The sequence below is a fragment of the Loxodonta africana genome, chromosome 20, assembly GCF_030014295.1.
Source record: "Loxodonta africana isolate mLoxAfr1 chromosome 20, mLoxAfr1.hap2, whole genome shotgun sequence".
NCBI lineage: Eukaryota > Metazoa > Chordata > Mammalia > Proboscidea > Elephantidae > Loxodonta > Loxodonta africana.
The window spans coordinates 47959749-47982794 of record NC_087361.1 but is presented as its reverse complement, the minus strand read 5'-3'; the positions used below and the strand labels follow the sequence as shown (position 1 = coordinate 47982794).

Below are 23046 nucleotides of genomic sequence, written 5' to 3'. Positions count from 1 at the left end.
TTCTCTAGAATAGACCACATATTAGGTCATAAAACAAACCTTTGCAGAATCCAAAACATCGAAATATTACAAAGCATCTTCTCAGACCACAAGGCCATAAAAGTGGAAGTCAATAAAAGAAAAATTAGGAAAAAGAAATCAAATACTTGGAAACTGAACAATACCCTGCTGAAAAAAGACTGGGTTATAGAAGACATTAAGGAGGGAATAAAGAAATTCATAGAATGCAATGAGAAAGAAAACACTTCCTATCAAAACCTCTGGGACACAGCAAAAGCAGTGCTCAGAGGTCAATTTGTATCGATAAATGCACACATACAAAAAGAAGAAAGAGCCAAAATCAGAGAACTGTCCTTACAACTTGAACAAATAGAAAGTGAGCAACAAAAGAATCCATCAGGCACCAGAAGAAAACAAATAATAAAAATTAGAGCTGAACTAAATGAATTAGAGAACAGAAAAACAATTGAAAGAATCAACAAAGCCAAAAGCTGGTTCTTTGAAAAAAATAACAAAATTGATAAACCTTTGGCCAGACTGAATAAAGAAATACAGGAAAGGAAACAAATAACCCAAATAAGAAACAAGATGGGCCACATCACAACAGACCCAACTGAAATTAAAAGAATCATATCAGATTATTACGAAAAATTGTACTCTAACAAATTTGCAAACCTAGAAGAAATGGATGAATTCCTAGAAAAACACTACCTACCTAAACTAACAAAATCAGAAGTAGAACAACTAAATAGACCCATAACAAAAAAAGAGATTGAAAAGGTAATCAAAAAACTCCCAACAAAAAAAAGCCCTGGCCCGGATGGCTTCACTGCAGAGTTCTACCAAACTTTCAGAGAAGAGTTAACACCACTACTACTAAAGGTATTTCAAAGCATAGAAGATGACGGAATACTGCCTAACTCATTCTATGAAGCCACCATCCCCCTGATACCAAAACCAGGTAAAAAAAAAAAAAAAAAAGACATCACAAAAAAAGAAAATTACAGACCTGTATCCCTCATGAACATAGATGCAAAAATCCTCAACAAAATCCTAGCCAGTAGAATTCAACAACATATCAAAAAAATAATCCACCACGACCAAGTGGGATTTGTACCAGGTATGCAAGGCTGGTTTAATATTTGAAAAACCATTAATGTAATCCACCATGTAAATAAAACAAAAGACAAAAACCACATGATCTTATCAATTGATGCAGAAAAGGCATTTGACAAAGTCCAACACCCATCTATGATAAAAACTCTCAGCAAAATAGGAATTGAAGGAAAATTCCTCAGCATAATAAAGGGCATCTATACAAAGCAAACAGCAAACATCACTCTAAATGGAGAGAGCCTGAAAGCATTTCCCTTGAGAACGGGAACCACACAAGATGCCCTTTATCACCGCTCTTATTCAACATTATGCTAGAGGTCCTAGCCAGAGCAATTAGGCTAGATAAAGAAATAAAGGGCATCCGGATTGGCAAGGAGGAAGTAAAATTATCTCTATTTGCAGATGACATGATCTTATACACAGAAAACCCTAAGGAATCCTCCAGAAAACTACTGAAACTAATAGAAGAGTTTGGCAGAGTCTCAGGTTATAAGATAAACATACAAAAATCACTTGGATTCCTCTACATCAACAAAAAGAACATCGAAGAGGAAATCACCAAATCAATACCATTCACAGTAGCCCCCAAGAAGATAAAATACTTAGGAATAAATCTTACCAAACATGTAAAAGACCTATACAAAGAAAACTACAAAGTACTACTGCAAGAAACTAAAAAGGACCTACTTAAGTGGAAAAACATGCTTTGCTCATGGATTGGAAGACTTAACATAGTAAAAATGTCTATTCTACCAAAAGCCATCTATACATACAATGCACTTCCGATCCAAATTCCAGTGACATTTTCTAATGTGATGGAGAAACAAATCATCAACTTCATATGGAAGGCAAAGAAGCCTCGGATAAGTAAAGCATTACTGAAAAAGAAGAAGAAAGTGGGAGGCCTCACTCTACCTGATTTTAGAACCTATTATAAAGCCACAGTAGTCAAAACAGCCTGGTACTGGTATAACAACAGGCACATAGACCAATGGAACAGAATTGAGAACCCAGATATGAATCCATCCACATATGAGCAGCTGATATTTGACAAATGCCCAGTGTCAGTTAATTGGGGAAAAGATAGTCTTTTTAACAAACAGTGCTGGCATAACTGGATATCCATTTGCAAAACAATGAAACAGGACCCATACCTCACACCATGCACAAAAACTAACTCCAAGTGGATCAAAACCTAAACATAAAGACTAAAACGATAAAGATCATGGAAGAAAAAATAGAGACAATGTTAGGAGCCCTAATACAAGGCATAAACAGAATACAAAATATTACCAAAAATGACGAAGAGAAACCAGATAACTGGGAGCTCCTAAAAATCAAACACCTATGCTCATCTTAAAAAAAAAAAAAAAAAAAGACTTCACCAAAAGAGTAAAAAGACCACCTACAGATTGGGAAAGAATTTTCAGCTATGACATCTCTGACCAGCGCCTGATCTCTAAAATCTATATGATTCTGTTAAAATTCAACCACAAAAAGACAAACAACCCAATCAAGAAGTGGGCAAAGGATATGAACACGCACTTCACTAAAGAAGATATTCAGGCAGCTAACAGATACATGAGAAAATGCTCTCGATCATTAGCCATTAGAGAAATGCAAATTAAAACTATAATGTGATTCCATCTCACTCCGACAAGGCTGGCATTAATCCAAAAAACACAAAATAATAAATGTTGGAGAGGCTGCGGAGAGATTGGAACTCTTATACACTGCTGGTGGGAATGTAAAATGGTACAACCACTTTGGAAATCTATCTGGCGTTTTCTTAAAAAGTTAGAAATAGAACTACCATACAACTCAGAAATCCCACTCCTCGGAATATACCCTAGAGAAATAAGAGCCTTCACACGAACAGATATATGCACTCCCATGTTTACTGCAGCTCTGTTTACAATAGCAAAAAGCTGGAAGCAACCAAGGTGTCCATCAACGGATGAATGGTTAAATAAATTGTGGTATATTCACACAAGGGAATACTACACAGTGATAAAGAACAGTGACGAATCTGTGAAACATTTCATAACATGGAGGAACCTGGAAGGCATTATTCTGAGTGAAATGAGTCAGAGGCAAAAGGACAAATATTGTATAAGACCACTATTATAAGATCTTGAGAAATAGTATAAACTGAGAAGAACACATACTTTTGTGGTTACGAGGTGGGGAGGGAGGGAGAGTGGGAGAGGGTTATTTACTGATGAATTAGTAGATAAGAACTACTTTAGGTGAAGGGAAGAAGAATACTCAATACACGGAAGGTCAGCTCAGCTGGACTGGACCAAAAGCAAAGAAGTTTCGGGATAAACTGAATGCTTCAAAGGTCAGCGGAGCAAGGGCTGGGGTTTGGGGACTATGGCTTAAGGGGACTTCTAAGTCAATTGGCAAAATAATACTATTATGAAAACATTCTGCATCCCACTTTGAAATGTGGCGTCCGGGGTCTTAAATGCTAATGAGCGGCCATCGAAGATGCATCAATTGGTCTCAATCCACCTGGATCAAAGGAGAATGAAGAACACCAAGGTCACACGATAACTATGAGCCCAAGAGACAGAAAGGGCCACAGGAACCAGAGACTTACATTATCCTGAGAGCAGAAGAAATAGATGGTGCCCAGCCACAACCAATGACTGCCCTGACAGGGAGCACAACAGAGAACCCCTGAAGGAGCAGGAGAATAGTGGGATGCAGACCCCAAATTCTCATAAAAAGACCAGACTTAATGGTCTGACTGAGACTAGAGGAATCCCAGTGGTCATGGTCCCCAAACCTTCTGTTGGCCCAGGACAGGAACCATTCCTGAATACAACTCATCAGACATGGAAGGGACTGGACAATGGGTTGGAGAGAGATGCTGATGAAGAGTGAGCTACTTGTATCAGGTGGACACTTGAGACTGTGTTGGCATCTCCTGTCTGGAGGGGAGATAGGAGGGTAGAGAGGGTTAGAAACTGGCAAAATTGTCACGAAAGGAGAGACTGGAAGGGCTGACTCATTAAAAAAAATAGGGGGAGAGTAAGTGGGAGTATGGAGTGAGGTGTATAGAAGCTTACATGTGACAGACTGACTTGATTTGTAAACGTTCACTTAAAGCTCAATAAAAGTTATTTAAAAAAAAGAAAGAAAATAAAAAAAGAAAGGTGAAAAAAATATTTCTTTGAACACTGTTTTTGCACATTTCCATTAGTTTTGATATGTGTTGTTGTAGTTCTAGTCATTTTTAATTAGTCCATAAAGTTTCTTCTTATTCAAGGGTTTAATAAAAGACTTAAATTTTTTTCTAGTTTGTTAGTTTTGTGTGTGTGTAGTTTGTTTTATAGCGGTCTTTTTTTGTTAATGTTTTTTCTCAAATCTTTCTAAGGGGAGCTATTTCCAGCTGTGGCCATGTGAGAGGTTGGTGATTCCTCTCTTCAAGAAAAGAAAAAAGTACAAAACTGGACAAGATTATCGAAAACAACAATTTCAAGAAACTGGAAATCAACCAGAGGCAGATACCAAATTGAGCCGTTTATTCTTTAAAAACTGCTGGAACTTCAGGTAAGAACACTAGGAGTAGGGCCTTTTTGACTTCCACCCCTCCCTTCCTCTACAGCTTGGTTGGCAAGGGCTATAATTTTTTTGCTTTTTTAAATTGTATTTTAGGTGAAGATATACAGAACAAACTAGCTTCTCATTAAACAGAACACACCCTGTATATGACTTTGGTTAATAACCCAATGACTTGTCAACACTCTCCCTTCTTGACCTTGGGTTCCCTATTACCAGTTTTCTTGTCCCTTTTTGCCTTCTAGTCCTTGCTCCTAGACTGGTGTGCGCCTTTAGTCTCGTTTTGTTTTATGTCTGTCTAATCTTTGGCTGAAGGCTGAACCTCCGGACTGACTTCATTACTGAGCTAAAAGAGTGTCTGGGGGCCATACTCTTTGGGTTTCTCCAGTCTCTGTTGGTCCAGTAAGCCTGGTCTTATTTTGTGAGTTAGAATTTTGTTCTACATTTTTCCCCAGCTCTGTCTGGTACCCTCTATTGTGATCCCTGTCAGAGCAATCAGTGGTGGTAGCCAGGCACCATCTAGTTGTATTGGACTCAGTCTGGTGGAGGCCATGGTAGATGTGATCCATTAGTCCTTTGGAGTAATCTTTCCCTTGTATCTTTAGCTTTCTTCATTCTCCCTTGCTCCCCAAGGGGTGAGACCAGTGGAGTATCTTAGATGGCTGTTCACAGGCTTTTAAGACCCCGGACACCACTCGCCAAAGTAGAATGTAGAACATTTTCTTTATAAACTATGTTATGCCAATTGAGCTAGATGTCCCCTGAGACCATGGTCCTCACAGCCCTCAGCCCAGCAATTCGGTCCCTCAGGGAGTTTGGATGTGTCTATAGAGCTTCCATGACCTTGCCTTGTACAAGTTGTGCTGGCTTCCCCAGTGTTGTGTTCTATCTTACCCAACAAAGGCTATACTTTTACCACTGTGGGGGTGGCCATGAAAACCAGTAGTTTTGCTGCCAGAGTGAGTAAACTCCTTTTAGGTGGAGGAGAAAATCTTGGCTTTGTTCTTTAAAAGTGGGGGATGTGATTGTGAACAAATGGAGAAAAGCTGCAGCTTTGCTAGTCTGAGGATGTGGTCCTAGTTGGAGTTAGTGGTGGACCAGCCAGAAATTTAAAGGAGAGATCTTAGGAATGAAAAATTCATAGAAAAGCTGAAATAAGCTCTCTACATACCCGTAAGTAGGTGACTAGAAAACCATACATGCATGGAGGAGATCTGACAGAGCCTGGTGAAAAATGAAAGCAAAGGGATACTTGAGAATACTTGAGTTACTGGCTGTAACTTTCCCAACCAACACACAAATCAGTTGACTGGAGGTGGAAGTCCTATAAGAATAAGGTATTTGAGCTCAGCCTCTGCTGAAATCGTTGGCTTACCACTAAGATATTGAAGATACAGGGAAGCTTCTAGGAAGATAGTTAAAATACAGATATAGGAATAAAAAACTAAGCAGAGACATTAGTGATTCTACAGTTTAATTTCAGGTAAGTTACTTATAAAGTTAAAAATCCACAACCTTTACAAAAGTGCAATAGAATACAAAATTGCTGCAATATATTTTCTAAAAATATCCACTTATTTTTATTGTGGTTTAAGTGAAAGTCTACAAATTTAGTCAGTCTCTCATACAAAAACTTATATACACCTTGCTATGTACTCCTAGCTGCTCTCCTCTTAATGGGACAGCACACTCTTCCTCTCCACCCTGTATTCCCCGTGTCCATTCAGCTAGCTCCTGTCTCCCTCTGCCTTCCAGACAGGAGCTGCCCATATAGTCTCATGGGTCTACTTGAGCCAAGAAGTTCACTCCTCACTAGTATCATTTTCTGCCTTATAGTCCAGTCCAATCCCTGTCTGAAGAGTTGGCTTTGTGAATGTTTCCTGTCTTGGGATAACAAAAGGTCCAGGGACCATGACCTCTGGGGTCCCTCTAGTCTCAGTCAGACCATTAAGTCTGGTCTTTTTACAAGAATAAAAATGTCCACTTCTTAAACAAAACTTACTAAACATGTAAAGAAATAGGACAGTGTAACTCATATGCAGGAGGAGCCTTGGTGACACAGTGGTTAAGTGCTCGGCTACTAACCAAAAGGTTGGTGGTTGTAACCCACCAGCCACTCCACAGGAGAAAGATGTGGTAGACTGCTTTCATAAAGATTACAGCTTGGAAACCCAATGCGGCAGTACTACTCTGTCCTATAGGGTGGCTATGAATTGGAATTGACTTGATGGTAATTTTTTTTTTTAATTCGTATGCAGGGAAAAAAAAAAAAAAAAAGCAATCGATAGAAACTATGGGTCCAGATGTTGGATTACAGAGAAAGACTTCAGAGTAGCTTTCTAAGTATGTTCAGAGAATTAAAGGAAAAGGTGACAATGACTTAACAACAGGTTGTATCAATACCAAATGGAATTCTAGAGTTGAAAAGTATAATAACTGAAATGAAAAATCTACTAGGTGGGTTCAACAGCAGATTTGTTATGGCTGAAGACAAATTGAGAACCTGGAGAAAGATCAGTTGAAAGAATCCAATCTGAAAAATAGGAAGAAAAAAAAAATTGAAGAAAAATAAACAGAAAGAACCTATACTACATAAAAACATACCAATATACATGTGATTGAAGCCCCAAAAGGGAGGTGAGAGAGAACAGAGAAGAAAAAATACTTAAAGAAACAGTGGACAAAAACTTTCCAAAATATCTGCCTATGCATCCTAGAAATGCCGTGAACCTCAAGTAGCATAAATGCAAAGAAAACCACAGCTAGCGATATCATAGTCCAACTCATGGGTGGATTAACCAGTAAGCATGGCTTACAGTAAGCAAGGTATGCACAGGCTTAATTATGTTTACTTACTTATCTGTAAAGCACTATTTCACATGAATTTCCCCACATCCTTGATGTGATGAAAAACGGATGAAATTGTGCACTACTGATTGATTAGTAAGTAAGCACAAGTAAGCCTGTGTACACTTTGCTTACTGGATCATCTTTCCCTATTCCAACTGCTGAAAACCAAAGACAGAGAAATCTTGAAAGTGGCAAGACAAAACTCATCACATACAAAGCATTAATAATACTGTTAACAGCTGCCTTCTCACAGAAACAGCAGACCAAAAGTTAGTTAATTGCTGCGAAAACAAATCAACCAACTGGCCAGCCAGGCAGCCAGCCAGGCAGCCAGGCAGCCAGGCAGCCAGCCAGCCAGCCAGCCAGCCAGCCAGCCAGCCAGCCAGCCAGCCAGCCAGCCAGCCAGCCAGCCAGCCAGCCAGCCAGCCAGCCAGCCAACGAATCAACCAACGAACCAATGAACCAGCCAACCAGTGAACCAATGAACCAACCAATGAACCAACCAACGAACTAACCAAATAACCAATGAACCAACGAACCGACCGACCGACCGACCGACCGACCGACCGACCGACCAGACAAACTTGACAGTCAAGAATTCCGTAACCAGTAGAACTAACCTTCACAAGTGAAGGTGAAATAGAGACATTCCTAGATAAACAAACACTGAGAGAATTCATTGCTAGCAGCCTCATGCTACTAGAAATGCTAAAGGAAGTCCTTCAGAAAGAGAGGAAATGATATAGATGTTAACTCAGATTCATAGGAAGGATGAAGAGCATGGGACATGTTAAATATTTAGATAAATATTAAAGATTGCATGTATGTTTTCCCTCTTTCCTTAATTTCCTTAAAAAAACATAAGAATGTTTAAAGCACTCGTTAAAACCCTGTATTGGGTTTACGGTGTTGTTGGGTTATGATAATAATGGCACAGACGTGGAAGGAGGTAAAGAAGGAATATCACTACAAATTTGTTTATCCTTGGGGCAATTTTAGCCACCGGCTGTCATGATAGTGGGCGTGGTGAATCTGATCTGAACGCAGTCCATTTGATTTCATTATCTGGAGGTTAGTAACAACTTTGCTACTCATTTAAAATAGACATTTACCAAGCACATCATTAAACATAATCAAATACAGAGAGAACTTATGATAAAAAACATCAATCTTCTGCCCCATCCTTCTCCTCTACCATTTCTGCTCCCCAGAGAGCCATTTAAAACACTTTTGATTTTTTTTAAACAGGTAACTTCAGTGTATTTCTAAATGATGTGTTTATATCATTGTCACTTCATCAGATAGACACATATACCATACATTTCCTCTTTCCTCTCTTCTCAATATAGTTCTATCTTCCCTTCTGATTTCTGTATTAGTTACCATTGTACTCCTTTATTATTTGATACATCAAAGTCATGTATCACTTTGTAAGATGAAGATATTACAAAGAGAAAGAGAACTTTTTCTTATACTCTCCTCTCCACTTACATCTTTCAAATCTTTTTTTTTTTTTTTTTGTATTCCTACTTGCATACTACAGTAAACCACCACACATCTGTCAGCTTGTCTTACTGTGGGGGCTTGTACATTGCTGTGATGCTAGAAGCTATGCCACCAGTATTCAAATACCAGCAGGGCCATCCATGGTGGACAGGTTTCAGCTAAGATTCCAGACTAAGACAGACCAGGAAGAAGGACCCATCAGTCTGCTTCTGAAAAGAATTAGCCAGTGAAAACCTTATGAACAGCAGCAGAACATTGTCTGATATGGTGCCGGAAAACTAGCCCCTGAGGTTGGAAGGCACTCAAAGATGACTGGGGAAGAGCTGCCTCCTCAAATTAGAGTTGACCTTAATGACACGGATGGGGTCAAGCTTTCGAGACCATCATTTGCTGATGTGGCCTGACTCAAAATGCGAAGAAATAGCTGCAAACATTCATTAATAGTCAGAATGTAGAATGTACAAAGTATGAATCTAGGAATTTGGAAATCATCAAAAATGAAAGAGAATACATTGGTATCCCAGGCGTGTGTGAGCTGAAATGGACTGGTATTGGTCATTTTGAATTGAACAATTATATGATCTACTATGCTAGAAATGACAGCTTGAAGAGGGATGGCGTTGCATTCATCATCAAAAAGAACATTTCAAGCTCTATCTGGAAGTACAATGCTGTCAGTGATAGGATAATATCCATACACCTATAAGGAAGACCAGTTATTACGACATTTTCAAATTTACACACCAACCACTAATCCCAAAGATGAAGAAATTGAAGATTTTTACCAACTTCTGCAGTCTGAAATTGATCAAACATGCAATCAGGGTGCATTGATAATTACTGGAGATTGGAATGTAAAAGTTGGAAGCAAAGAAGATGGTTCGGTGGTTGGAAAATACTGTCTTGCTGTTAGAAATGATGCTGGAGATCACATGACAGAATTTTGCAAGACCAACAACTTCTTCATTGCAAGTACCTTTTTTCAACAATATAAATAGTGACCGTACACATGGACCTCACCAGATGGAATACACAGGAATCAAGCTGACTACATCTGTGGAAGGAGATGATGAAGAAGCTCAATATTACCACTCAGAACAAGGCCAGGGGCCGACTGCAGAACAGACCATCAATTGCTCATATGCAAGTTCAAGCTGAAACAGAAGAAAATTAGAACAAGTCGATAAGAGCCAAAGTACGACCTTGAGTATATCCCAAGTGAATTTAGAGACCATCTCAAGAAGAGATTTGACGTGTTCAACACTAATGACCAAAGACCAGACAAATTGTGGAATGATATCAAGGACATCAAACATGAAGAAAGCAAGAGGTCATTAAAAAAACAGGAAAGAAAAGACCAAACTGGATGGCAGAAGAGACTCTGAAAGCTGCTCCTGAGCATTAAGTAGCTAAAGCAAAAGGAAGAAACGATGAAGTAAAAGAGCTGAACAGAAGATTTCAAAGGGAGGCTTGAGAAGACGAAGTATTATGATGACATGTGCAAAGACCTGGAGATAGAAAACTAAAAGGGAAGAATACACTTGGCATTTCTCAAGCTGAAAGAACTGAAGAAAAAATTCAAGTCCTGAGTTGCAATACTGAAGGATTCTGTGGGGAAAATATTAAAGGACACAAGAAGCATCAAAAGAAGATGGAAGGAGTACCCAGTTATTATACCAAAAGAATTGGTGGTCATTCAAGCATTTCAGGAGGTAGCATATGATCAGGAACCAGTGATACTGAAGGAAGAAGTCCAAGCTGCACTGAAGGCATTGGCAAAAAACAAGGCTCTAGGAACTGATGGAAAACCAACTAAAATGTTTCAACAAACAGATGCTGTGCTGGAAGTGCTCACTCGTCTATGCCATGAAATTTGGAAGACAGCTACCTGGCCAATCGACTGGAAGACATCCATATTTATGCCTATTCCCAAGAAAGGTGATCCAACCAAATGTGGAAATTATCAAACAATATCATTAGTATCGTGTGCAAGTAAAATTTTGCTGAAGATTAGTCAAAAGCAGCTGCAGCAGTATATCAACAGGGAACTGCCTGTAATGCAAGCTGGATTCAGAAGAGGGCTTGGAACGAGGGATATCATCGCTCATGTCAGATGGATCCTGGCTGAAAGCAGAGAATATTGGAAGGATGTTTACCTGTGTTTCACTGACTATGCTATGGCAGTCTGTATGCCGAGCAAACAATCTGAGAAGCTGGACTATATGAAAAAGGATGTGGCATCAGGATTGCAGGGAGACTCATTAACAACCTGCGTTATGGGGATGACACAACCTTGCTTGCTGAAAGTGAAGAGGGCTTGAAGCGCTTACTGATGAAAATAAAAGACTACAGCCTTCAGTATGGATTACACCTCAACGGAAAGAAAACAAAAATCCTCACAACTGGACCAATAAGCAACATCATGATAAATGGAGAAAAGATTCATGGTGTCGAGGATTTCATTTTACTTGAATCCACAATCAACACCCATGGAAGCAGCAGTTAAGAAATCAAAAGATGCATTGCATTAGGCAAATCTGCTGGAAAAGACCTCTTTAAAGTGTTAAAAAGCAAAGATGTCACCTTTAAGACTAAGGTGCACCTGACCCATGGTGTTTCAATCTCCTCATATGCAGGGGAAAGCTGGACAATGAATAAGGAAGACCGAAGAGCTGACGCCTTTGAATTGTGGTGTTGGTGAAGAATATTGAATATACCATGGACTGCCAAAAGAATAAACAAATCTATCTCGGAAGAAGTACAACCAGAATGCTGCTTAGAAGCGAGGATGGCGGGACTATGTCTGTCATACTTTGGACATGTTATTGGGAGGGATCAGTCCCTGGAGAAGGACATCATGCTTGGTAAAGCAGAAGGTCAGCAAAAAAGAGGAAGAACCTCAATGAGATGGATTGACACAGTGGCTGCTACAATAGCCTCAAGCATAATAATGATTTTGAGGATGGCACAGGACCTGGCAGGGTTTCCTTCTGTTGGATATAAGTTCACCATGAGTTGGAACTGACTCGATGGCACCTAACAACAACAACATTACAGAAAAACCTGAGAAAGCTGGAACCTGAGTAAGATGAAAACCTGTCAGAGAAGGAAAATTCAAACATTTTCCACTAAAATGAGCAAAGGACAGTGGTAAGACTGCATTCTGCCAAAGGCAGAAAACTTGTGAGACCCAGAAAAACAAGACTGTTCCATCGAGTTCTGACTCTCACAAGTTTCACTGTATAATAGTTGATGACATTTACAGACACTCCTCACTTATCAACATGGTTAGATTTCAAAGACCAGGTAAAGATTGGCATTATGTGAAATTTGGCATTATGTGAAATTTGGCATTATGTGAAAATGGAGGATTACCACATCAGACTACATCAGATCACAAAATGGAGGATGACTACATTACATAACTGCCAAATTACATTAGTGCATAACTGCCAAACCACGGAGAATCATGGCCCAGCCAAATGGCACAAAATGGATAGATTTTTTATTATTGCCGTAAATGCAAAATGTGAGATAACGAGATAGCCTATAAGTGAGTAGTAGGTTTACTTTCTGGTTTGTGACAATGATGAAAGGTTTCATATTTTGCTTATAGGTAAGTGCTACAGGTTGAGACTCAACAGTCAGTATTTATACTATTAGTGTGCATTATTACATCATTAGGGGATAATATGGTTCTCCACTAGAACAGTGTTGCCTTCGCCACAGCCTCATTTCCCCTCCCTAAACTCTCCGTAATATTATCTATTATGAAACACAAATACTCTTTGTCATGGATTGAATTATGTCCCGCAAAAATGTGTGTATCAATTTGGCTGGGCCATGATTTCCCAGTATTGTGTGATTTTCCTGTATGTTGTAAATTCTGCCTCTATGATGTTAATGAAGGAGGATGGGCGGCAGTTGTGTTAGTGAAGCAGGACTCATTCTACAAGACTGGATTGTGTCTTGAGGCAATCTCTTGAGACAGAAAAGAAAGAAGCGAGCAGAGAGACAGAGGGACCTCATACCACCAAGAAAGCAGTTCCAGGAGCAGAGCGCATCCTTTGGACCTGGGGTCCCTGAGTGGAAAAGCTCCTAGTCAGAGGAAGATTGATGAGAAGGTTGACAGAGAGAGAAAGCTTCCCCTGGAGCTGACAGCCTGAACTTGGACTTCTAGCCTACTCTACCGTGAAGAAATAAATTTCTCTTTGTTAAAGCCATCCACTTGTGTTTCTGTTATAGCAGCACGGAATAACCAAGACACTCTTTTAATTGGCATTTTCAGTTTAGAAATTTTTTTTTTTTCTGTATGTGTTTAGGAGCCCTGGTGGCACAGTGGTAAGTGCTCAGCTGCTAATTTAAACGGTTGGCAGTTTGAACCTACCAGCTGCTCTGCAGGCGAAAGATGTGGCAGTCCTCTTCTGTAAAGATTACAGCCTTGGAAACCAGTTCTACTTTGTCACATGGGGTTCCTATGAGTCAGAATTAACTCAACGGCAATGGGTTTTTATTATATCTTTGAATATTTTTATTACACTTTGTTGATCTTAGGAGTAGCCATAAGTATCACCCATTTATTCGACTCTCAAGTTTGAAGGCAAGTGAGAAATGAGGCCTAGGAGACATAATAAAGGAATTTAATATGTCGTCCTTATTTCCATTAAAGCTGAAAAATACGACTTTATTGCGGAGGTCAAATGGGCTTATAATGTTCCCCCTGATTTAGACAACTTTACTCACCCTGTCTCAGGCCCTCAGCTGCCTCTCTAAACTTACCCCAAGACAGAGAGCAGGCTGTGCCTCTCTACAAGCAGACAGACCAGAAAATCAAACCATATCCGTCACCGTTGAGTTGATTCTGACTCATAGCAACCCTATAGGACAGAGCAGAACTGCCCCGTAGGGTTTCTGAAGAATGGCTGGTGGATTCAAACAGCTGATCTTCCCGTTAATAGCCAATAGCCGAGCTGAGACACCAGGGCCTCAGATCAGAAGCAGGGACCAAAAAGGCACTGATTCACCCATTTTCCGTCATTTATTCCAAATTTACCAATCAGACAAATTACTACATTTCTGAGACAAATGAATGATAGGGCAAAGTGAAGATGGAACTGTTGTCCCATATTTTTTCTTCTTGGAGACTGGACTAGTGATCCTCTCATGTAAATATAAAAATAAATCAAGGGGAATAGGAGCCCCTCCAAACTTTTTTTTAGTGTGTGTGTTGGGGAAATTCTCCTTCAGGCTTCAATTATGTTAGGCTATCTTTATCTAGCTTCCATAACTTTTAGTTTCTGTCTGATTGCTTTAATCTCTGTATTAATCACTGTACTACCTACACCTTTCCTCCAAGTCTGTAACTCAGTCTGCGAGCATGTATATTATGTTTCCTGATTTTTTCTAATCTTTTTAGATGTGGGATATGGTAGGCAGAATGGCCCCCAAAGACATCCTAACCCCTGGAAACTTTGTATATGTTATGTTACATGGCAAGAGGGAACTTGTAAAGGTCATGAAGGTTGTTGTTGTTGGGTGCCGTTGAGTCAGTTGTGAGTCATAGCAACTCCATGTGACAGAGTAGAACTGCCCCATAGGGTTTTCCAGGCTGTAATCTTTACAGAAGCAGATGGCCAGGGCTTTCTTCTGTCAAGCAGCTGAGTGCCAACCTTTTAGTTAGTAGCTGAGTGCTTAACCATTGGGCCACCACGGGTCCTTATTACCTAAAACTCATTGCTGTGGGGTTGATTCCGACTCATAGCAGCCCCGTAGGACAGAGTAGAATTGCTTCATAGGGTTTCCAAGGCCGTGATCTTTATGGAAGCAGACTGCCACTTCTTTCTCCCATGGGGGGGCTGATGGGTTCAAACCGCCAACCTTTCGTTTAGCAGCCAAGCACTTAATCATTGTGCCACCATGTCTCCTTGGACTCTTTCTTCAGGTTCTTAAAATAGGAAGAATATCGGATAATTCAGGTGGCACCAGTCTAATCACATGAGCTCTTAAAAGAAGAAAACTTTGCCTAGCTGGAGGCAGAAGGAATTCAGCAGAAGTCAGAGAGATTCAAAGGAAGAGAGGAACTCAGCATCCAGTCGCTGGTTTGAAGATGGAGGGGGCAACATGAAGAGGGATACAGGTGATCTTAACCAGCCATCCAGGAAAAGGGTCCTCGGTCCTGCAGCTGCAAAGAACGGAATTTTGTCAACAACTTGAATTAGCTTGGAAGTAGATTTCTTCCCCAAAGACTCCAAATAAGAGCCCAGCTGACCATCGATGTGATTTTGGCCTCGTAAGATCCATAGCAGAGAAAGAGTCGAGCCCACCAAAAGTCTGACCCGTTAAACTTTGAGATAATAAGTTTGTGTTGTTTTAAGCAACTAGATTTGTGGTAATTCATTATGGCATCAGCAAATAAATGGAGATATTAGTTAGAAATGCCATGATTTGATGACTGTTATGTAATTTGAGGAAACCCCAGTGGCGTAGTGGTTAAGTGCTATGGCTGCTAAATGAAAGGTCAGCAGTTTGAATCCACCAGGCATTCCTTGGAAACTCTATGGGGCAGTTCTTCTCTGTCCTATAGGGTCACTATGAGTCGGAATTGACTCGACAGCAACGGGTTTTATTACGTAATTTGAGGGTGGGAAGGGCAGGAAAGGAGTCATGCTACATTATCTGATTCTGCTTTAGAATCTTCTTCTTGGCCACTGTTTTTGGGAAATTAATATATTTAGACTACTCCCTTTCTTTCAGAACTACTGGTGAATCAATTTTGTTGTTTTTGAAGTTTATTTGCTTCAATTAACGTTGTACTGGAAGGGAGAGCATCTGTAATATGGTTTCAATCAGCTATCTGATTCTAGAAGTCTCTTGCTCATCAAATCTTCAGACATGAGAATAAGGGAGCATTCCATGAGTCTAAAATCTAAACAAGTCCCTGGGTAGTACAAACTCTTAAGCACTTGACTATTAGGAGGAAGGTTTCCAGTTCAAACCCACCCAGAGGCTTCCCTGAAGACAGGCCTGGCAATCTGCTTCCAGAAGGTCACAGCCTTGGAAACCCTATGGGGCAGTTCTGCTCTGCACAGATAGGGTGGCCATGAGTCAGAATCAACACGATAGAAACTAACAACAATGATGAACTAAAACACATCAGTAAAAAGAAAAGGCTATTGAAAAATAAAATAAATTATATACTCACACACACACACATAATAACCAAGTTCCACTCTAACTTTTGAAGAGAATCAATAGTAGCCTAAAACACTCATCTTGGTGCTGTTGATGAAATATTGAAACATAAGAATGAATTTCTTGACAAGGCCTAGTTTTATTGTTTTGGTCTTTTGATTTTTTATTCCACAAAATTTGCTGGGCACCTATCTGTAGACACAGCATGAGATGCTGAAGGCTCAATAATGAGCAAGATAGATAGACATTATCCCTGCCTTTTTGGAGCATTTGTGACAACCCAGGAGATGAGGTCTGGCCCAATGAAGCTGTTTCTGGGCCCCCGGAATGTGTGTAATATGGCTGACCCAGCCCCTCTCCTGTATTCCTGGGCTATGTGGTGTTCCTGCTTCAGGGTGTATGGGAAATACCAGTCCTTAAACAAATGTCATGAAGTGGAGTATATAAGCATTTATGGGAATGTGGGATAGAGGACTGAACTCAACTGGAGGATCAGATGAAGACATCTTTGAGGAAATCTGTAAGATAAATAGGAGTCCCTGGGTGGTGCAAATTGTTAATGTGCTCAGCTGCTAACTGAAAGGTTAGAAGTTTGAGTCCCCCAGAGGTGCCTGGGAAGGAAAACCTGTCAATCTACTTCTGAAAAAATCAGCTATTGAAAACGCTATGGAACACAATTCTACTCTGACATACCTGGGGATGCCATACATTGGAATCATCTTGATGGCAGCTGGATAAGATAAATGGTGATTAGGAGCTAACCAGGACAAAGGAGACTGTCGTGAATTGAATTAAGTCTACCCAAAAAAACGTGTGTATCAACTTGGTTAGACAAGGATTCCCGGCATTCTGTGGTTGACCTCCATTTTGTGATTGTAATTTTACGTTAAGGAGGATTACGGTGGGATTATAATACCCTTACCCAGGTTGCATTCCTGATCCAATGTAAAGGGAGTTGCCCTGGGGAGTAGCCTGCACCACCTTTTATCTCTCAAGAGACAGAAAGGAAAGGGAAGCAAGCAGAGAGTTGGAGACCTCATACCACCAAGAAAGCAGCGCCGGAGCAGCATGTCCTTTGTCCCTGAGGTTCCTGCCCTGAGAAGCTCCCAGACCAAGGAAAAACTAATGACAAGGACCTTCCTCTGGAGCTGACAGAGACAGAAAGGCTTCCCCTGGAGCCAGCGCCCTGAACTCAGACTTCTAGCCTACTGGACTGTGAGAGAATAAACTTCTCTTTGTTAAAGCCATCCACTTGTGGTATTTCTGTTATAGCAGCACTAGATGACTAAGACAGAGACCTGGGTAGGTTGCCAGGTAGAAGTGGCAGCAGGAAGCTCGAGAACGTAGGAGATACAAAGAACATGGTAGAGTGGCGTGACTGGTAGACATTTTGTATACTGAGAAGACAGTAGGGTGAGGTTGGTTAACTGCTGGTCACCAGCTATAGGGTAATACCATTCTATCAGTCACGATCAGCTGGCACAATAACTTGGGGAATTGGGAAACAAGCCTGATTTCTAACACATCTACTTCTCTAAACACTATTTGCCCATATTCGGTAGGATGGGAAAGTTCAGCACAGATAGAGTGAAGATGGGGCTCCAGGTTACTTGTTATCATCATGTTGAATGGCTGGTGAAGACTCTTGTCTTTGATGGATTCCAGAATGTAGTCGCTGACTACCCTGTATTCCTTTACTTGTTCATTTCTTCATTTAATCAACAAACATCATTAAATGTCCTGTTTGCCCCTTCTGCTTGATCTTAAGTCTTTTTTTACTGCACTCCTTATTGTTATTATTTTTAATTTTATTGTGCTTTAGGTGAAAGTTTATAGTGTAAATTAGTTTCTCATTCAAAAAATTTATACACAAATTATTTTGTGATATTGTTTGCAGTTCCCACAATGTGTCAGCACTCTCCCTCTTTCCACCTGGGGTTCTCTTATCCATTCTTCCAGTTCCTGTCCCTTTTTGCCTTCTCATCTTTGCTTTTGGCTAGGTGTTGCTCATTTGGTCTTGTATACTTGAATGAACTAAGAAGCACATTCCTCACTTGTGTTATTGTTTGTTTTATAGGCCCATATAATCTTTGGGTGAAAGATGGACTTCTGGGAGTATCTTCAGTTCTGATTGGCACAATGCCCAGGGGCCATAGTCTTGGGAGTTCCTCCAGCCTCTGTCAGACCAGCAAGTCTGTTCTTTTTTTGTGAATCTGAATTCTGTTCTACATTTTTCTCCCTCTCTGTCCAGGACCCTCTATTGTGATCCCTATCAGAGCGGTCAGTGGGGGTATCCGGGCACCATCTAGTTCTGGGCTTAAGCTAGTGGAGGCTGTGGTTCATGTGGCCCATTAGTCTTCAGGACTAATATTTTCCTTGTGTCTTTGGTTTTCTTCATTTTCCTTTGCTCTGAATGGGTCAAGATCCCAGACGTTATTCATCAAAGTAAGATGTAGAACATTCCCTTTATGAACTATGTTATACCAATTGACCTAGATGACCCCCAAGACCACGGTTCCCAACCCTCAGCCTTTGATGTTAATTCTTGGATACTGATCTGTATTATTTTCTACCACTGCTGTAACTAATTACCACAAATGTAGTGTCTTAAAACAGCACACATTTATTATCTCAGATCTCTGAGGTCAGAATTCTGAGGTCTCCTGGGGCTAAAGTCAAGGTGTTAGCAGGTCTGCGTTCTTCCTGGTGACTCTAAGGGAGACCATTTCTTTGCTTTTTCCAGCTTCTAGAGGCACCCTGCATTCCTTGGCTTGTGGCCCCTTCCTCTATCTTCAAAGCCAGCAACATGGCATCTCCCTGACCCTGCTTACATTGTCACTTATCTTTCTCTGACTCCCTTCTGCCTCCCCCTTTAAGGAGGCTTGTGATTACGTTGGACCCACTGGATAATCCAGGGTAGTCTCCACATTTAAGGTCTGTTGATTAGTAACCTCATATCCATTTGCAACCTTAGTTCTTTTTGCCATGTAACATAATGTATTTATAGCTTCTAGGGTTTTTTTTTTTTTTTTAGGGATCAGAAAGGGTCTTTAGGTGGCACAAATGGTTAGTAGTTCAAACTCACCTGGCAGTATCATAGAAGATAGGCCTGACAATCTGGTTCCATTAAGATTACAGCCAAGAAAACCCCGTGGAGCAGTTCTACTCTGTATCACAAGGAGTCACCATGCCTCCGCCATAGCTAACAACAACAACAGGGATTAGGATATGGACAACTTTTGGAGGGCCTTTATCCTGCCTACCATATGATCCCTTGGAATTTGCTTCTCATCTTGTCCCTTTGGGCCATATAAATCTCTGATATCTTTTTTTTTTTCCTCTATCTACCCCTCTCTAGAGGAGTTGGTCTCTAACCTATGACTCCCTTTCCCTTCTATATCTCACGAGCTTCATACTCATGGGCCCAGCTGACTCCCTGGCCTCCCATTTTCTGGCCTGCCCTCTTCATGGTCTATTATCTACTCCAGATTTGAACTCTGGGCACATCTTATCCTTTGCCCCTGGGCAAGCGAATCCATTAACTTCTCAACTAACATGGAGAACTAAGTGGTTAAAATGTAGAGAGCTCACTATAGTGACTGATTGTAATAAACCCTCCTATAATGAGTCCAGCATTGAGAAATGACAGATGTTGCACTTCTTGGTGGTAATGCAGGAACAGCCACTGTATTTAAAATTTTAATCATAACTCATTCATTGCTTTGCTTTTCAGTTCACTTTACCAGGGGAAGAACAGTGTTGGAGATGGATAACGAAGGAGATATAGAGCCAGAGAGTGTTGAAAGTAGTGCTCATTATCACTTATTATTTTTCCAAGGTGTTCAATGGACCTACTCTAACCAAGGAGCCTACTTCTATTTGCTCTTAGATGAAAGGTTAGTGGAAATCCCCACCCCTTTTTTTTAAAAAAAGAGACAATATCTCTCAAATGAGCCATTAGTCATGTGAAAACAATGAAAAAGATTTTAGCTTCCACTTACATACATGAACAAATTAGGCAAAAATTTCACAACAAATCACAAAAACTTGTTGGGTTAGGAGCTGAAGACATTTCACAATGGTATGAAGATATTTTGTTATACAATGTATTTTATTTAATTCTATTAGGAACCTTGGATTTACAATAGTTGAAGAAAATGCCCCTGAACAATTTGGTTATACTATTTTTTAAAAATTGTGAATAATACCCATTTTTATTTTTTATTCAATAGGCAAAGCAATGTTCATTTCTATAAGTTTGTAAACCTTTCCTTAAATTTGTTATGGATAAAAATTAAACATCTCTAGAAATGTTTACTTTTTTTTTTTTTTACTTCAATAAACCAGTTTCAAGGTTCTCTAAAATATAAAATAACACTTTGATGACAACTGATAAATGAGGAAAAAAGATAAAATGATATGTGCACTCATGGTTTTTGGAAAGCTTTTTCTTTTTTTTTCTTTTGAAATGCCAGGGTATCAGTGAGACCAATGTACATGCCATAACAAATACCAGTTGAAAAAAGTAGATGCTGTTTTGTTTCTTTGATAATCCCCAGGCTGACTTATTTTACTTTTAAGACTTTGAAGGCTGGTTTCATGGCCAAATGAAGTGGAAGGATATAAAGCCTTTTATGGACATACAGTTCATTTTGCCAGAAAACACCTATTCAGAAAAGAGTTAAGTTAAACTTTAAAAATAAAAAATAGATGTATTAACATGATCTCTCTGAAACCTGTCCTTCCAATAAATGGATTCTGTTTGGGTTTGGTTGGACCGTAGGGTTGAGGGGATGATGTTTGTGAAAGTTTGAAACCCTGAGTGTTCTGAAAAATAGTTGGAGGGACCTGTATTAATTTTAGGAGTCCCTGGGTGATGCAAACGGGTAAACACTTGGCTACTAACTGACAGGCTGGTGATTTGAACGCATCCAGAGATGTCTTGGAAGACAGGCCTGGCAATCTGCTTCCAAAAGGTCTTGTCTTGAAAACTGTACGAAGCAATTCCATTCTGCATACATGGGGTCACCAGGAGTCGAAATCAACTTGAGGGCAACTGATGTGTTTGGTATGAATTAATTTTGGTTTTTCCTCTAAGAATCAAAACTGAACTAAAGATTTATGACAAGCTCTCTGTTAGGCATTTAGGTAAATGTGTTTTTGCTTGGCTGGTGTAGGTTAGTGGGTAGAATTGCAATGAGGTGGTACTACACTGTTTAAGAACATTTGAGTAAATAAGTCAGTCAGCAATTCTTAGTGCCCCTGAAGTTCAAAATCAGCCATTTGCGAAGTAATTTGCTTGTAACATGGACAACAACTTTAATTAGTAAATAGGTATCTGACAAACCTAATGGGCTTCTTCAAACGTGCCATAGAAAAAGAAAAACCTTTCTTCATCACTTTCTCTGCCTAATTTGAAATAATTTTTCCAAGGCTTGGACTGAAAATGCTAAGTGGCATTTGAATGTATCATCTGAACTCATCAGAAACCTGGGAGCAGAGAGCAGGTAAGACATGATGTGAAAGATAAAAAATATGAATGGAGAAAGCAGTACATTATTTCTTTAAATATTGACAGAATTTACTTAAAGAGCAGATATTGAAGAAGGAACATGAGCAATACAGAGGGGACTTTTTTTTTTTTTATGCTATGGTGCGGTAATGAGAAAAATCTAAATTACATTTCCGGTAATGTCCCAAGATTCAGTGTTACACATTTGACTTTAAAGAAAGCACATGGTGAAAAAAGAAACCAACTTGTATTCTATGCTAAGGAATAGAAGAGTTGGGACCTTGAGACGTGCTTCAGAGAACCATGTGGGTGGGGATTTTTTAAATACATTATCCATTTGCAACGCATTCAGAAAATTTTGATCAAGAGAATACATTGATTTTAGTAACTCATGGGATTTCACACTTTCTCTGAGCAATTCAAGTTTCCTTCTTAGAATCTTTGAACTGTTTAAGCCTGAATTGTATCATGTCATAAGTTGAAAAATTTCTGGGCTCAAATATAAAATGATTTTTAAAAATAAAGTAGAAAAAATGTTTTAGTAATACAAATTTTGATAAGATTTGAAAATTGAACACGTCAGGTAGTACTCAGTGAAAGACAAAAGGCTTCCTAGGTAGATGCAATAGATCCCAGCATGGAATTCTTCACTCTCCTGTCCATACTCGGAGTGTGCATTAAAGCCTTTGTATAGTAGAAGATAAAAGCACGGCTGCTAACCAAAAGGTCAGCAGTTTGAATCCACCAGCCGCTCCTTAGAAACCCTGTGGGGCAGTTCTACTCTGTCCTATAGGGTCGCTATGAGTCAGAATCAACTTGACAACAATTTTTTTTTTTTTTTTTAATAAGAGTAGAACTGCCCCATAGAGTTTCCAAGGAGCGCCTGGTGGATCTGAACTGCTGATCTTTTGGTTAGCAGCCGTATCACTTAACCACTACGCCACCAGGGTTTCCTTTTTTACGGTAGAAGATAGATAATCAAAGAGATTGAAATTAAAAATTAGTTACCTAAATACCCTTTATTTATGTAATTAAAAATTCACATATAGCAAATTGTATTCACTTTGGTAGGCATTTACAGAACAACAGAGAACGTAAAAGTAATCGTTGGTGAAAAATGAGTTGTTTAATAACAATACAAAAATCAAAACCATACAATTTGATGTACCTTAAAGAACAGGATTACTTATTGGTTCTCTGTTAATCAACATTTTAAAATGTGCTTAGTGTAAACTGGAATTTCTTAGATTAAAAATCTACACTAGTCTAGAGCCTTACAGTTTAAGACAATTAAACATTTT

At 39.6% G+C, this 23046-nt stretch overlaps 1 long non-coding RNA gene across 1 annotated transcript in view; it reads left to right on the top strand.

The window, feature by feature from the left end:
* The window catches only part of LOC111750722 (uncharacterized), a 38102-nt gene that overhangs the window by 5099 nt on the left and 9957 nt on the right, over window positions 1-23046 (top strand). Inside the window, exons 3-5 of the long non-coding RNA XR_002785810.2 lie at window positions 4502-4677; window positions 19967-20129; window positions 21667-21740. This is a non-coding gene — a long non-coding RNA (uncharacterized LOC111750722). The remainder of the gene's footprint in view (window positions 1-4501; window positions 4678-19966; window positions 20130-21666; window positions 21741-23046) is intronic.